General features: G+C 42.9%; 1 protein-coding gene, 1 non-coding gene and 1 pseudogene across 2 annotated transcripts in view; all 3 read right to left on the bottom strand.

Annotated features, from left to right (window-relative positions):
- Positions 1–15253, bottom strand: part of TEX14 (testis expressed 14, intercellular bridge forming factor) — a 112667-nt gene that overhangs the window by 65806 nt on the left and 31608 nt on the right. The gene's annotated exons all lie outside the window — the stretch shown is intronic.
- On the bottom strand, positions 4915–5130 carry LOC111820880 (small nucleolar RNA U3). The gene has a single exon (XR_002824375.1). It is a non-coding gene; the product is annotated as a small nucleolar RNA U3 (small nucleolar RNA).
- Positions 10188–10392, bottom strand: LOC111820883 (uncharacterized; annotated as a pseudogene).

Below are 15253 nucleotides of genomic sequence, written 5' to 3'. Positions count from 1 at the left end.
TTTACCAAGCATGATGTCCTTCTCCAGGGACTGGTCCCTCCTGATAACATGTCCAAAGTCTCACCATCCTTGCTTCTAAGGAGCATTCTGGCTGTACTTCCTCCAAGACAGATTTGTTCATTCTTTTGGCAGTCCATGGTGTTTTCAATATTCAAGCATTCAAAAAGCCAACACTGTAATTCAAATGCATCAATTCTTCAGTCTTCTTTATTTATTGTCCAGCTTTTGCATGCATGTGAGATGACTGAAGTATCATGGCTTGGGTCAGGTGCACCTTAGTCCTCAAAGTGACATCTTTGCTTTTCAACACTAAACTTTACTCTGTTACAAATGAAATCAGTTACTGGGGGAAGAGATTAGGAGCTGTTTTATGGGCTATTTCTGACCCCAGGCAAAATCTCTGAGACCTGAGGATTCTGGAGCTGGGAGTGGGGACAATGACAAGCTTTCCTCTGAGCGACACCCCTGCTCCAGGAGCTGAGCGCTCAGTTTCAGGAAGGGGAGACAGCAGTCTATGGTGGTCCTGTCTGCTTGCCTCTCCTGGCATGGAACACGGCCTCACTATCGGGGCAAGAGTGATAAGTGCTCCCGTATTCTCAGCGCACCCTGCTCAAAGTAGAGCCTCCATTCCACTACTGGGGGCTGGGCAGAAGAAGGGAACCCTCATCTCTCAGCTGGGGGCAGGCTAGAAAAACCGACATCTTGTTCCTCCCAGGAAGAAGGCTTCCATCTGGGTGCTGTGTTCTTGGTTGCACCTGTCTGGAGTGGAGTCTCCACTTGGCTGAGCTGGGAAGGGGAGAGTGGGAGGGAGAGAGATCTTGGTTCAAATACCACAGACTATGGTCTTTCTTAAGGATTTTCATAGACATTCTTGAATAGATGTTTCTTTATTTGCTGTTTGCCTTAGGACCATTTCCAGAATCTTTAAATGTTTATTGTAAATGTCATAGGGTTGCTATGAGTCGGAATCAACTCAACAGCCAGGGGTTTGGGTTTTGATGTGTTTTTAATACTTTTCACTAGTTTCCTTGGGGAGCGGGTCAGCGGAGTGCCTCACACTGACGTGTCACGTTCCCACACGTGTCATGGGATCTCCTCCTAACAAGTGCATTTTATTCCAAGAAAACAGCCAGTGCAAAGGCCCGAAGAAGATGGTGTGTTCCAAGAACAGCAAGACAGCTAGAGAACACAGGGCATGAGGGGAGATGGGAAGGTAGGCGGGAGTCAGATACCTGAGAGTTTTCTAGGCCAGGACAAGGGTGTAGAAAAGAAAACAAAGAAACACAGACAAATTTGGGATGCTCTAGAAGTCAAGTCGATAGGACGCAATGGAATGGCTACAGGAGTCAGTGACAGAGAGGCTTCCATAGTGACAAGTTGGTTTGTGCCCAGAACAAATGATAGGAACCCAGATTTTTAACCTAGGGAAGTGGTTTTCTCAAAATTGGGAGGGGAGGGGGTAGACTCAATTACTACTGTACTTGCAACCTTACAAACCTTATACCTTACAACTACACTTATATCTTACACCAACCCTGTGTCAATGCTCATATTACTACATCCACCTACTTTACAGAGGGACAAACAGGTTAAGCAACTACCCAAAAACCAACAGCTAGTAAATAACAGACCAGAGAGTCAACTCCAAAGCATATACCCCATATACCCAAACCTTCAAAGAGGACTGAGAGCTAATTTAGGGCTCACTGTGAAAGGCTGGCCAACATGGATCCAGAAGGATAAAATCAAGGGGGAACTGTGTGGTTTACAGCTGGAGTGGAAGGAAGAGAAAATAACTGTGTTCTAGACAGATACTCCCAAGATTAGGAAGCAATCTCAAAGCTTCAATCTACCACCACCACCAGTTGCTGTCAACTCCGACTCATAGGGACCCCATGTGTGTTAGAGTAGAACTGTGTTCCATAGGGTGTTCAATGACTGATTTTTTGGATGTAGATAGCCAGGCTTTTCTTCCGAGGCACCTCTGGGCATACTTCAACCGCTCACCTTTTGGTTAGCAGCCAAGTGCAATAACCATCTGTACCACTCAGGGACAGGGGAAGGAAAGGTGGGCATACTCTCAGGGGGTGCCTTTCTCTCATCTGCTCTCTGTGATGATCATTTCATTCCTTCGCTACTCTCCTCAGCCCTCCTACTCACTAATCTCACTCAGCCATGATCTAGCCTCACAGTTGGGACAGAACTAGAAGCCATCAGCTGAAAAGCCCTCCATGTGGTGTCACTATGTGGACAAAGCCACCAGCATCTGCAGTCCCCAGCATCTGTGGCCTGTTCAAAGGCCTCTCACATTCTGGAAGCTGCTCTCGCCTGTGTCTCAACTTCTTCCACTCTACCTAGTTAGTTCTTTCATCTGCATTCAGACTTGCATTCCTATCTTTAATTAAACCCTGCCTGGATCCCACAGCTCTCTGCTATATACACACCCACTCCTCCCAGCTATACACACACCCACCTCTATACACTCCTTCACAGCCTAACCTCTTCCATGCCCTTTATTGAACAATCTACTCCAAACCAGTTTGTCCCCACCACAGGACCAATAGTCACCACTGTAGGTAAATCCCATGGATATTTTTCTATCTCCGTCTTAATCTCTTACCTGCTTTCTACACAGTCACTGTCCCGTTTCTTTTCCTTGGTTCCCATCACATCCACTCTGTCTGGTTTCCCTCCTAACTCTCTGGCTGCTCCTTCTCAGTTGGCTTTGAGAGTTCATCTCCTCCTTTTTTCTCCTAAATGTGCCCTAAACTCTACCATCACTTCCACTGCCCAACCTAATTCAGTTCCACCTCCATTTCCTTCATCTCAACACTGTTCACCCATTTGCTCAAGCCATAAAACGTAACAATTATCCTTGATAGCCCCTTTCCCTTGTTGTAGAGAAAAACTTGAATGTTGTTTCAAGTTAAAACAGGGAGGTTTATTAAGGGTTTAAAACAACTGCAATTAGGGAACTATGTAGCCCATTGAAAATGGAACCAAGTAGTCCAGGGACAGTTTCGTTATACAAGTATTCTTATGGGGTAAAAAGAGGAACCAAACCACAGAGAGGGCAATTACAGTAAAATCAATGAATATTGTAATAATCACACTCTGATTGGTTACTGGTTATTAATAGTAGAGTCAGTGATTACAGATAGTTTCACAGGATGCTTACTTACATCATGGTCACAAGATGTTTACATATATTTTCTTTGTCTATCTTGCAAAAATATCTTGTTGACAACAGCACCCAGACAGCACTCCTCCTGAGTACGTGCATTTTGAGGGATGCAGATGGTCACTTGGTTAAGACTCTTCAAGGCATATGGTTTCATATCTTGGTTCTGACCACCGAGGAAAAATGTTTTTCTCAAAAAAAACATAGCTGTTAGTCTAGAATCCAGGTTAAAATTAGACAGCATGGTCATCACATTATGCCTCTGTCTCACTGACCACACTGAAAGTTGTCTTTTCCTGAGATACCCTCATGACCAGATTTAACCATTCCCAAAGTTTGACGATTTTACCACTTGAACAGCTTTCAAATCTGGTCAATTTTTCTCTATTTTCATCACCGCGACCATCTCTCTTATGTAGATGAATGCAATAAGTTGCTAAATGGTCCTCACCCCTGCCAACTCACTCCACTCCCCGAATCTAATCACATAGGGATTGTTGTTGTTGTTAGGTGCTGTAGAATCAGTTCCAACTCACAGCGACCCTACGTACAATAAAACAAAACACTGCCTGGGTCGTGCCTCATTACCACAGTCATTGCTATGCTTGAGTCCATTGTTGCAGCCACTGTGTCAGTCCATCTTGTTAAAGGTCTTCCTCTTTTTCGCTGACCCTCTACTTTACCAAGCATAATGTCTTTCTTCAGGGACTGGTCCCCTCCTGATAACATGTCCAGAGTACGTGAGATTAAGTCTAGCCATCCTTGTTTCTAAGGAGCATTCTGGCTGTACTTCTTCCAAGACAGATTTTTTCTTCTGGCAGTCCACGGTATATTCAATTCTTTGCCAATACTACAATTCAAAGGCATCAATTCTTCTTCAGTCTTGCTTATTCATTGTCCAGATTTTGCATGCATATAAAACAACAGAAAATACTATGGCTTGGGTTAAGCCCACCGTGGTCCTCAAAGTGACATACTTGCTTTTCAACACTTTGAAGAGGTCTTTTACAGCAGAGTTGCCCTATGTAATTCATTGTTTGATTTGACTGCTGCTTCCACGGGTGTTGACTGTGAATCCAAATAAAATGAAATCCTTTACAACTTCAATCTTTTCTCCGTTTATCCAATTATCATAATGTTGCTTATTGGTCCAGATGTGAGGATGTTTGTTTCTTTATGCTGAGGTGTAATCCATACTGAAGTCCGCGGTCTCTGATCTTTATCAGTAAGTGCTTCACTTTCAGCAAGCAAGGTTGTGTCATCTGCATATCCCAGGTTTTTAATTAGTCTTCCTCCAATCCTGATGCCAGGTTCTTCAGAACATTGAGTAAAGTATGGTATAGGGTCACTAGGAGTCGGAATCAACTCCGCAACAAGGGGCTAGATTTTTTTTTTTTTTTGATATGGTGAAAGGCTGCAACTTTGACTCACATTTTTCCTGATTGTAAAGCAGGCAGTCCTGGTGCTACAGTAGTTAAGAAATAGCTGCTAACCAAAACACAGGCATTTAATATCCACCAGCCCACTCTTCAAAAACCATATGAGGCAGTTCTACACTGTCATAAGATTATCATAAGTCTAAGTCAACTGGATAGCCATGAGCATTGTTTGGGCTTTTACTTAGAAAGAAAACACATGGGGCAGTTTTACAGAAGAACTAATAACACTACAAGCACAAAAATACATGTATTAACTCCTAGACTAATCTTCCATTAAACATTATGAAAACGAAAGCCACTCAGACTGCGTCCTCTCCCTCTTACTCTCCCGAAAGGAAGAGAAGAACGATCATCAATGGCAAATGGCAATTACAAAAAGCAACACCAAGAGCCAGCTTCACGCTCAGGAGAGAACGCTGCACCTCTTCCTCGTGGTTTTCGGTGCTCTACACGATCAGAGAAACTTCTCTAGTAACAAACTATAGAAATGATCCCTGAAAGTATAGTCTTAACGTCACGCTCACAGCCTCTGCTGGGTCCTGGCAACCCGCACACATTACAGCAATGGCGATTTGTTTTCCACATTACTATCTTTTCAGAAATATCACATAAATGTATTTTGTAAGTATCATTTATATACAACATTCAAAAAAGCATTCTGAATACTCTTAAAATGATTTTTCTTTGAGAAACTTTAAGACTTCACGTTTCTTAATTAGCCTATTATGGACCGACAGCCAATGAAAAGCTACTGTCTTTCTGTCTTAAAACGCTAACACTTCCGGACCAGTTTAAAGCAATGGGTGTGCTCCCGTGCATCAAATTACTTTTCTGACACACTGCCTCTATGGGTGAGATTTAAAAAAAAGAAAAAAAATTACCCCCTAAAATCCTGAATTTTGAAAGCTAATAAGGGGGTTAATCTGACTCTTTTACTTAACTGCTGGTTGCCCACGTAAGTCGAGTGTGAGGGGCGTTTATCCAGCTCACCAGCGTCGTTTTTCCAAAACAATGTATGGATACCTAGGTCAATCTTAACTGAAAAATGGAGAGATTTATTTTGAAAACTGCCTCTCAATTTTTTTTAATTAGGTAGGTAAAAAGTAACAAAAAACTGTAACAACAAAACAAAGTAACAAAAACTGTTACTTTGGGGTTTTTTTCTTTCTTGGGAGGTGTCTGCTTTTATGTTATTTTGTACTGTTTGAATTTTTCAACCTAAGAGTTGGATCAACAGTCAACACCCATGGAAGCAGCAGTCAAGAAATCAAACAACGTTACTGCATTGGGCAAATCTGCTGCAAAAGACCACCTTAAAGTGTCCCAAAGCAAAGATGCTACTTTGAAGACTGAGGTACGCCTGACCCGAGCCACGGTATTTTTAATTGCCTCATATGCATGCGAAAGCTGGACAATGAAAACGTATGACCAAAGAAGAATTGAGCATTTGAATTATGGTGTTGGTGAAGAATATTCAATATCCGATGGACTGCCAGACGAACAAACAAATCTGTCTTGGAAGAAGTACAGGGTACAGCCAGAATGTTCCTTAGAAGCAAGGATGGCAAGACTTGCTTCCTTTGAACATGTTATCAGGAGGGGACAATCCCTGGAGAAGGAAATTGTCATGGTTTGAATTATGTCCCTGCAAAAATGTGTGTATCAATTTGGCTGGGCCATGATTCCCAGAATTGTGTGGTTGGCCTCCATTTTGTGATTTTAATTTTATGTTAAAGAGGATTAGGGTGGGATTGTAATCCACCACCCTTACCCAGGTCACATCCCTGATCCAATGTAAAGGGACTTTCCCTGGGGTGTGGCCTGCACCACCTTTTACCTTACACGAGATAAAAGGAAAGGGAAGCAAGCAGAGAATTGAGGACCTCATACCACCAAGAAGGCAGTGCTGGGAGCAGAGCACGTCCTTTGGACCTCAGGTTCTTGTGCTGAGATGCTCCCAGACCAAGGGAAGATTGATGACATGGACCTTCCTCCAGAGAAAGCCTTTCCCTGGAGCTGATGCCCTGAATTTGGACTTCTGGTCTACTGGACTGTGAGAGAAATTTCTCTGTTAAAGCCATCCACTTGTGGTGTTTCTGTTAGAGCAACACTAGATGACTAAGATAGACATCATGCTTGGTAAAGCAGACGGTCAGCGAAAAACAGGAAGACCCTCAATAAGACTGATTGACACAGTGGCTGCAATAACGGGCTCAAACATAGCAATGTTTGTGCAGATGGCGCAGAACCAGGCAATGTTTTGTTCTGTTGTGCGTGAGGTCACTGTGAATTGGAACTGACTCTATGGCACCTATCAACATGAAGACTATCAGCTTTATTTTTAAATATCAGCAGGTGAACCATGGCTCCTTTTTTGTTTTCTTCTGTGTGCCTGTCAGTATTAAACCAAATAAAAACCAATGTAAATATATTATTTAAAAATAAAAATAAAGTGACGAGTCTGTAAGGTTATATACCCCTCCCCCCCAAAACTGTCTTAAATGTGATTTCTCTTATTAAAAAAAGAAAAAAGCTAACATTTCTCTAGCGCTTTACTATGAACTAGGCCCTCTAATAAACCTTTTACATGGACCACTCCCTTTCATCTTGGAAATAACCCTAAGAAGTCGAGGAAATGGAAGCTTAGAGATGTTAAGTCGTTCCCCCAAGGCCACATGCCTATTCCTTGCCACCTTGATCACTAATATTCCCCCATCCTGTATCTTGTAAGTCCTTATCTCTTTCCATGTTACCCAAGTAAAGGCTCTTTGTGTTTTGCCTAGAGACAAGAAATTGTAGGTAAAATTTAATAAACTGACCTTAACCCATTGCTGTCAAGTCGATTCCAACTCATATCGACCCTACAGGATAGAGCAGAACTGCTCCATAGGGTTTCCAAGGCTGCAATCTTTACAGAAGCAGACTGCCACATCCTTCTCCCGCATAGCTGCTGGTTGGTTTGAACTGCTAGTCTTTCAGCTAGCAGCCAAGCACTTAACCACTGTGCCACCAGGGCTCCTTATTGAAGAGAATTAGGCAGTGGAAGCATTAGGGAGTGGGCATTTAATATGGAAAAAGGGGGAATCTGGGTGCATTGTCTGAAGAGCAGTGAGATATTTAAGCATTTCTCATAAATGCTAAGAAAGCAAATCATAGCGCAATCACAGCGGGTAGTAGCAGGGAATGAACCACTTAATAATAGGAGCTGTCTTAGGAACCAGAAGTACTGGAGAGAGCAAAGGCTAAGAACAAATACATCCCCTGACCTAAGGCCCTCTGGACAGTTCCTGACAGACAACGGTTATGTATTTACTCAAAGAACAGCACTCTCATGCTCTGTGGCAGATAACAAGGAGAACGAGACCCACAATTGCTATCCTCACGGAGACTACGAATAGTTCCAGTGAGTCATCCAACTGGGTAAAAGAAAAGAAACAACAAACCAGACCCGTTGCTGTCAAGTCGATTCCAACTCACAGCGACCCTACAGGACAGAGTAGAACTAGCCCCACAGAGTTTCCAAGGAGCACCTGGGTAGCAGCCATAGCATTTAACCACTACACTACCAGGGTTTTCTATCCAGCTGGGTAGCTGGTGAAAACTCAGCCTCCCAAGATGAACCTGAGACCTTGCCCTACACTTAACCACGACCATATGTACACACCTACAGAACACGCCACTTCTGGGCACTAGAGACTTGGGGTCAGGCGGTGGGGAGAGAAGCAGAGACAAGACAGAGAAAAACACTATCCTCAACTTTAAAATGTGAAATAAGGAATTGGACTAAATCACCTACCATGAAAGTCCCTTCTAGCTCTGTATCACCAGAGATAGTAAATGCTAGACCAGGATTTCAGTCCAGGACGTCTGACTCTGGGGTGCAGTGCCTAACAGTCACTAGATCTCAGGTGCAGATTTATCTGTCTGACATCTAGGTGACTGACATCTTGTCTTGAATATCTCAAAAGCACCTTAAACTCAATGTATCCAACCGAACGAATCTTGCCTGTTCCCCAGAACTGGGCCTCTTCCAGTTCTCTGCCTCAGTGATGGTACTACTGTCCACCCATCCAGTGCACACACCAGAAAACAAGGGTCATCCTTGAAACCTTTCTTCTTATCAACCTGTCATAAAAGCTGCTGAATTATCTCCTAAGCACCCCTCAAATTCATCCACCTTTCTCCAGCTCGACCACCCCTGGCTAGTCAAGTGATCATCTCTCAGCGAGATGCAGCCTGGTCTACATTCGTGGCTGCCTTCTCCAATCCATTATCCAAGCAGTAGCCAGAGGTTTCCCTTCAAACTTTAATCATGTTACTGTTTAGAGATAATTATCCATGAATCTCTCACATTTCTGACTATCAGTCTTTGTTCTGGAATATCTTTTCAAGAATGTGTGCACAGTAGACTTGGGAGGCTAGAGATAGTATCCCCTCCAGAGTAAAGGCACAGGTGTCTTAGGTTAGGTTCTCTAGAAGATGTGTTACAGCAAAATGAAGAAGTAAACCAGAAAAAAGATTAACAGTATACAAGAAAGTGAATCCAGAATGTCAGCTGCTTGGGGTAGCGCTTTGGGACTGTTGCTCAAAAAGGCAAATTAAAGAAAGAAAGATCTTAAAGAAAACAGAGAAACCCTGTTACAAAATTCTTTTTTTTTTTTTCCCCTATGTTCCATTTCTTTATTGTGCTTTAGGTGAAGGTTTACAGAGCAAATTAAGTTTCTCATTAAACAATTAATATACATATTGTTTTGTGACATTAGTTGCCAACCCCACAACATGTCAACACTCTCCCCTTCTCAACCCTGGGTTCCCCATTACCAGCTTTCCTGTCCCCTCCTGCCTTTTGTCCTTGCCCCTGGCCTGGTGTGCCATTTAGTCTCGCTTTGTTTTATGGGCCTGTCTAATGTTTGGCGAAGGGTGAACTTCAGGAGTGTCTTCAATACTGAGTTAAAAGGGTGTCTAGGGGCCATACTCTAGGGGTTTCTCCAGTCTCTGCCAGACCAGTAAGTCTGGTCTTGTTTTGTGAGTTAGAATTTTATTCTACATTTTTCTCCAGCTCTGTCTGGAACCCTCTATTGTGATCCCAGTCAGAGCAGTTGGTGGTGGTAGCCAGGTGCCATCACAGCTCTGCTGGATTTAGTCTGGTGGAGGCTGTAGTAGTTGTGGTCCATTAGTCCTGTGGGCTAATCTTTCCCTTATGTCTTTTGGTTTCCTTCATTCTCCCTTGCTCTAGGCAGGGTAAGACCAGCGGAGTATCTCAGACAGCTGCTCAAGCTGTTACAAAATTCTAAGAGCATGTTTAACACAAGCCTGTCCTAGAAACAGCATCTGCATAGAAAACTTTTCAGCAACTCAGAAAACCATAGGAAGAAATAGATCCTAAGTCGTAATCAAAGGTGCTGAAAGAAAAAGGGAAAGTGTTAGTTAAAAACAGGCAAACTAAAGCATTATTGCAAACCAAATGCTTAAACAAAGATGAAAGAAATCTAGTAAGCATGACAAGTAGAAAGAGAAACACATTACTCAAAAATATGAACTACCTTTAAGACAAAGTCAAAACAAAAGCCACTCAGACCGCGTCCTTTCCCTCTTACTCTCCCAAAAGGAAGAGTAGAACGATCATCAATGGGAAAGGGCAGTCACAGAAAAGCAACACGAAGATCCAACTTCACGCTTAAGAGAGAACGCAGAACCTCCTCCTTGCAGTTTTCGGTACTCTACGCAATCAGAGAAACTTCTCTAGTAACAAACTACTAAAAGCATAATCAATCTTAAACTCACCGCCTCTGCTGGGTCCCGGCAAGCCGCACACATTACAGCGATGATGGTATTTTTCTCAGGTCATTTGTCTTTTCAGATACATTTTATACCTCATAATGATCTGGTCATTATGACCAATATTCAAAACACTATTATCACTTGTAAATCTTTCAGAAATTCTTCAAAGCAGCAACAGGCCTCATCAACATACGGTTTCCTGGCAGCCAATCACACGCTGCGATCGCTGCGCGCCTCTGGCTCATTCCTAACCCGGAGGAGACGGTAATTACCCACTCACCTGCTCAATCTCAATGTCACGAGCAACCGACGCGACTGTGGTCAAGGTCAGTGCCCCCCCCCCCCCCGGTCAAGAAAACTCGCGGCAGGCTGCAGTTCAGTGTGGATCGCCTCTCCCTGCTAGAGAAGTGGGACTTCCAACTGGTTGTTCCGGTTTGAACCCCTGCTGAGAATTTGATTTTCTAACAAGTTCCCAGACAATGCTAATACTGATGGTTAGGGACCAGTTCTAAGAACCACTAGTAGAACAGTGGTTCTCAGAATTTATTATCCATAAGAGTCACCTGGGGATCTTGTTAAAATGTAGATTCTGATTCAGTATATCTGGGGTGGAAATGCAAATTTTCACCAGGGTTCGAATCGGTCCAGTTCGAAGCCCTGTAGAGAAGTCAGTCGACTGAGAGACCAAGTTTCCTAGGACTTGGAATATTCAACAGAAAGACAGACAGAGAGAAAGACAGACAAAAAAAAAAAAAAGGCAGAAAAAAAGAAGTGGTGTATACTTCTAATACTACATTATAATAAACATAACCAAGACCATTTGTTGAATGCCTACTCTATAACAGGCATTTAAATCTGTTTTCTCATTTCATCCTCTAAACAACTGAATGGAAAGGGTAAAACTATTTTTCTCAGACAGAATGAGTAACTTAGCCATAGCCACCCAGCAGACAGAACCACAGTTGGAATTTAGGACTAAATCAAGACCATGTTCTTCGTCACTAGAGGTCTCGTCTCCATCCAAATCTATTTCCTTAATAAGGCACCAAATACATCCTCTCTCAAAGTTCACTCTGAATGATTAGTCTTCCCAGCTTCTAAACCCCAGAGGAGGCCTACTCATTTACTTCTGACAGAATTTAGCTCCAGTTCCTCCTCGAATAACACGTCTTATACATGATGGTATGTGAACGTTCTAGTCATTTAACTTCCTGCTGTAAAAATGCTTCTGTCCCACAATTTTTCTTCATGCCAGGAAGCACAATGCTACCTGGACATGCACATGGCATTATGAACCAACCACATTTTTTAACTGCATCATGGTAGCATGACTAATAAGAGCACCAGTCATATCATCCAACCACCTCTCTTAATATAACCTTTTTACAATGCTCCATGCTTGAATTCCTTCAGAGAAAGGGACACTGTCAGGGCAACCTGGTCGGGTCTGGTGTCAAAGTAGTTCTTCATCTTGAATTTATGACGTGCCTTCCAGTCACTTTCACCCAAAGGCTCTGTCTGTGGCCCAGGCCCTTGCATATTTAAGCTTTTTTCATTATCCATTCCACCAACCTTTCTGAAGACCCCTCATCATCCATTACATTCTTTGGTCTCCTTTGAGCAGATTCTCCAACTGCAAATGGGTATGACTCCAGCACATTCTAAGACTTAGCTCATGTCACCTCTGATAGGTGACTTCCCTGACCTCCCCAAGCAGCAGTGACCACCATGGGCTTTGTGTCCCTATTTATCCTTGTATGTGCCTCTACGTAGCTCCCTGTGTTGCAAGCAAGTGCATTTCCATCCCCCTACTAAACTGAGAGCTCTTTAAAAGGAGGAACCAGGTCTTATCTTTGTATCTCCAGCACCTTGCCTGGCACACAACAGGTGCCTCGTAAATGCCGACTGACTGGCTGACTGACTGATGATTCAATGAATGTACTGTTCCTCCCCTCAGCCTAGCTACTGACCATCTAGTTCCCCTCCTTCTTTTTCTACTTCTCCCACATCAAGGCCAGCCTGTCTGTACAAGAGTGAGGCCCCTGCCAGTAGCTCCTAGCCCTCTCATCTCTTGCCTATCCTTAGTTTCAAACTGTGGATGCGTGGCTCACGCCTCTCTTCTGAGCTCCTGCCTCATATATCCAGCTTCTATTTGATATTCCATTTAGCTGAAGCCCAGGTATCTCAAACTCAGCCTGCCCAAACTGACTCCATCAGCTTCCTCCTCAAACTCATTCCTCTTCCAGTCAATGATACCGCATTCAACCCAGTTGCTCAAATCAAAAACCTGAGTCATCCTATTCTTTCTTTTCTCCTCCCCTCACATACTTCATAACCTTCCACAGCCAGAGTGACCATTTAGAAATGCAAATATGTTCACACCAAAGGGCTTCCACTATTCTTAGAACAAAGACCACAAGCTAGAGTTCTGCTTCCAGTAATGGCCAAGTGGCTCCTATCAGAGCAACCCTCCTATAGGTAACAATTATAAACTTGGGACAAAGTGTGCAAAACAACCATGTGAAGGCAGAGGACAGTGACAAAACACTGGCTGAGATGGAGACTCGGAAGAAAGGAATAGCCCTAGTTAAGTTTTCCTCTTTTTATGGTTTTAGCTTGAGGACGTGGCTAAAATTAGGATTTACTGGCTTGATGAACCAGAGATCAGCAGCTGGAAAGTGAGGGGAAAGGAATCCCAGAGAGGAGAGAACCACAGAGGAAAAGCCTCAGATCTCTGGCTTACCCTTAACCACACATGCCCAGGTCCGACTCTCAAGTAGGCCAGCTAAAGCTAATCAACTGCACAGATACTTGAGCTACTGCCCATTGCAGGGAGACAGAGTTTCCAACTTGGGTTCAACCAAGTTAACCACCTACTTAATAATAAGAACATACAAATATATCAGTATCTGAGGGAGATTGGTTCCAGGACCCCCACGGATACCAAAATCTGCGGATGCTCAAGTCCCTTATATGAAATGGTATAGTATTTGCATATAACCTATACATACCCTCCCATATACTTTAAATCATCCCTAGATTACTTATAATACTTAACAAAATGTAAATGCCATGTAATTAGTTGTTATACTGCATTGTTTAGGGAATAATGACAAGAATAAAGGGTACACACAATGCAAAGTAGCGAATGAACAAGATGTGAGGCAAACAGTGCTCAAACAAATGATCAGCGCTTGGCTGAATCCATGAATGCGGAACCCTCAGATATGCAGGGCTGACTGTAACTTACATACACACATACACACTCTTCAGAGGGACATAAAAGAATCCACAGTTTCTATAACATATCATTCTCAATGTTCAGGATACAATCCAAAGTTACTCAACACGTGAATAAACAGGAAAATCTATGACCCATACCCAAGAGAAAACACAATCAATGAAGACCAACTCCAAGATGACCCAGATATTGGAATTAAAACACCTACAGACCCTAGGAATCGTCATGGAAAAGTTTGAGAACTGTTTGAGAAAACTAATCTGTAGGACAGTTGGAGCCTACAAAAACTGGGGTTGCCTGGGGCTTTTTTGTTTGTTTGTCTGCTCTGATTTGTTTGTGTGTTTTCTTTTTATTTTCTTGGCTTGGGAGCCCCTTCTAGCCAGGTGGTACCACGCGTCTTGGAAGCTACTCCCTTACTCTGCGCAGACGCAGAGGGACATCCCTGGGGGCATTTCTTTTTTCTTGTATTTTTTTTTGTTTTGTTTTGTTTCTTTGTTTTGTTTCTTCTCTCTCTTATTCCTTTTTTGTCTTTCTTCATTTCCAGTTTCTTGATTTATTCATTTTTTTTTTCATTTTTGTTTTCTCTGCTTCTCAGTCTCTCATCTCTCCACTCCAATAGCAAGCTCCCTTAGCACTCTTTCTCGTTTGTTTGTTTTTGGCTCCTCTTCCTCTCTCCTCTGTCTCCTCTTTCCCATACCCATCTTAGCTCCACACATCACAATCTACCCCCTCCTTCCTGCCTACCTGCACTGTGCGCTGAACGTCACATTCCCAAGCAGCACAGGTGTGGCATACTGGAACCTGCCCTGCACTGATTCCCAGTCTGCAATGTCAGCTCCGGTACATGCCACAAACACCCATCCCAGCAACTTCCCTTCAGCTGGACCTGCCCTGTTGTACCATACCTGAGTGACTGACCCGGCCCACTGGAGAAGGAGGTGAAAAGTATCAGGCCCACAGATGAGCAAACAACAAAGAATGCACAGCCCGCCTGCTCAGACATAACCAAATAAAACAAAAAAGCAGGATGAAACAAACAAATCTACAATCAATAAACGAGGAAAATAACCACTGAATACCCCAAAGACAGCAGACAATATCAAAACATTTACAAAAACAGGACAGGATCGTGCCAGTAGGCGTCCAAAATAAAACCCCAGATGACTTTCTGGTAGAAGAAAAGGCACTAGACCTAACTGATAGGGAATTCAAATCTCTAATATTCAGAATTATCCAAGAGTTGAAGCAAAAAGCAGACAAAAATGAGGAAAAAATAGACAAATTCATGGAAAAGGCAGACAAACTCATGGAAAATACAGACAAAAAATGGAAGAATTCAAGAAAATAATACAGGAACAAAACGCTAAGATAAATTCACGACTAGAAATCATACAAAAACAACAATTAGAAAACCAAAGGAAAAACAACAAGATTCCAGAAATGGATGGTGTCATAGAAGGGCTGAGGAGCAGGTTTGAAATGATGGAAGATAGGATCAGAGAAACTGAAGAAAATCACTTGGATACAACTCTGTTTGAGGAAAAATCAGAAAAAAGAACAAAGAAAAATGAAGAAACCCTGAGAATTATGTGGGATACAATCAAAAGCAAA

The sequence above is a fragment of the Trichechus manatus genome, unplaced genomic scaffold, assembly GCF_000243295.1.
Source record: "Trichechus manatus latirostris isolate Lorelei unplaced genomic scaffold, TriManLat1.0 scaffold00054, whole genome shotgun sequence".
In the NCBI taxonomy this organism is placed as follows: Eukaryota; Metazoa; Chordata; class Mammalia; order Sirenia; family Trichechidae; genus Trichechus; species Trichechus manatus.
Note: the sequence above shows the minus strand (reverse complement) of the source record. Positions and strands in the feature narration are given on the sequence as shown.